The sequence below is a fragment of the Aulostomus chinensis genome, chromosome 18 (assembly GCF_037954235.1).
Source record: "Aulostomus chinensis isolate RoL2024-O1b breed Wild chromosome 18, RoL_Achi_v1.0, whole genome shotgun sequence".
In the NCBI taxonomy this organism is placed as follows: Eukaryota; Metazoa; Chordata; class Actinopteri; order Syngnathiformes; family Aulostomidae; genus Aulostomus; species Aulostomus chinensis.
Genome location: NC_141337.1, coordinates 10,677,752 through 10,680,266, shown reverse-complemented (window position 1 = coordinate 10,680,266; position 2,515 = coordinate 10,677,752).

Sequence of the window (2,515 nt, the reverse complement as noted above, 5' to 3'; positions counted from 1 at the left end):
CAGAGAGAACCCACACAGGAACAGGGAGAACATGGAGACTCCACACAGAAAGATCCTGTGCTGGAGCCGGGACTCGAACCCTGAACCTTCTTGCTGTGAGGCAACAGTGCTGACCACTGCACGGCAACAGTGCTGACCACTGCACCACCGTGCCGCTGGTATGAGATCTGCAGTGCCAAATAATATTTATTTTTTGGTCTCTACTGATCTCTAATGGTTCTTGTTAACATTCTTTTCCTTTGTGTATTTTTTTCCATTGGCTCAATTGAATCTCACCAGTGTGTAAGGAGCTATTTTGGAGTGTGTTGACTGGTTTAGAGTTTAGGGTTGCAGTAATGTATTAAAGTTTGAGGAAATGTTGCTTTATTTCAAGAAATGATTCCTGGCGAAAGGGCAATGAATGAATGAACTGAAATAGTGTCAAATTTTCCCTAATGGTTGTTAAATTGCAAATTAGGCTTTTGGGAAAAATATGCCAAATGAATACATGAGCTGATGATATTGCATATGACACCCTGATTTATTTACTACCCCCCCCCCCCACACACACACACACATACACACACACACAAAATATCTCTAAGGTCTCTTGGGTTAATTAAATCCGATGCCCTCTAGTGGCGGAAGTTTTATTTTGCACACATACCCCCTTAACCACAAACACAAACACACACACACACACACACACACACACACACACACTTTAAGTCAGGATAGAGAAGTCAAAATCAGAACATCTCACCATAAAGCTGTAAAAATGTTACAAAAAAGAAAAGCAGATATGTAACACACTTGTAACTTGTCAGACTTCTCATGAAGGCAACAATCACTGCTAATTCATCTTCTGCTCATTATGGAATGACTTCATTCACTGAGGCATAAATTTATTGTGTACTTTAGCAAAGTTCAAATCAGGAGCGGTGCATCCTCACCAGTGCCCAGGGGTTGAGGTGCCCTTGCACACCAAATCCTCCAACATGATTCTTCCTCTTCTCTACATAAAAGAGACTTTTCTGAGCGAAACGACTAAACAGGATGTTTGATCAAGGACAGGCCGTCACATTTTTGTGTTTCATCCTGCAGGAATCGCGCTCAAATGTGCAGTGATGAAAGTTTTTGTCCTCCACTGACTTCACAAATCCGTCTTGTTGCAGTCACAGCGATGCGTTTTTAATGTTGGGTTTTCTATTTTAAATATCCTGAGACCTTTAACAAATCACAGGACACAACCTTTCCCTGCCTCATCTGTGCTTTGATTATATGGTTGAGGAAACTGCAGCACTTTGGTAGTAGCTTCCATTTTCATATTTAGTATCCTCTAAATTTCCCAGGGATTTGTTAAACTCAATTTATAACTTTTTAATCATTTCAAAATACTTAACATTTATAAAACATAATACGACCAAAGAGAAAATATAATGTAGTTTCATGCCTACATGGAAGATGTAGACCAGAGTTTCTCAACCACTGGGCCAGGGGCTGGATTGCCTGTGAGCGCCCTCTAATGGGCAGTGAAATTCCCAATTTTGCAAGTGGAAATTTTCTTGTTAAGCAAAGAATAGAATGAATCCAAAAAGATGATGGGAAATATATTTTGAGACCATATAAAGTTTATCGAAAAATATTAAAATATTTCATTGTTTGTACTCGGGAGCACAGAGTTGGATTTTTTTCTAATATTGTAGGAGCCGATATTGACGATCGTGTATGACGTCAGCATCTAAATAAGTTGATATGACCATTACATTTTGTACGCAATGAATAACACATGTCAACATAGTTAATTTGAACAATGATTTTTTTTTAATGTATTAACAAAATATTTGTAAAAGCCCATAAATGTTGGGAGTTTGAGCAAAATTGCGAAACTCCTGCCATCAGGCCGATAAATCAAAAATGACCAAGAACAGCAGATGACGACTTGCTGATGTCATCAGTAAACTTTAGCATCAAGTTCACTTTTGCAAGCTAACTGCTCGCCCATTAGGCTGTGGTGGGTAATGTAAAACAACGACGACAAAAAACAGCAAGAAACAGCTTCTTGGCCCACTCAAAGAATTTATAGGACCTTATTTTTTATTGTATTTATTGACGTTATATTTCATTAAAACATTGGAATTATACTACTAGATTGGAACTGAATTCATTCCCTCAAAATAATTAATAGTGGGGTATTTCTTCTTTTATTTAGGAATTTACTATGTGTACCTTCAAAGTATGGAGAAAAGGTGGGGAACCGCTGATGACATCAGTTTTACTCTCTGAAAACTGAATATATTTCCAATGTAAAGAACTGATGATCCTGTTGAGGCTGAGCTTGTGTGTGTGTGTGTGTGGGGGGGGGGGGGGGGGGACATGACAACACACATGTCTACAGACATACAAGCTGCAGGACCACGAACAGAGCTATGGGTGGCCTGCTGAGGCGGGGAGATGGTCACAGGAGTTTGGAGCGGAGCCGGGGACTGCCCACGGAGGATGGGCGGAGCAGTAAGCATGCGCTGAGCTGGCAGAC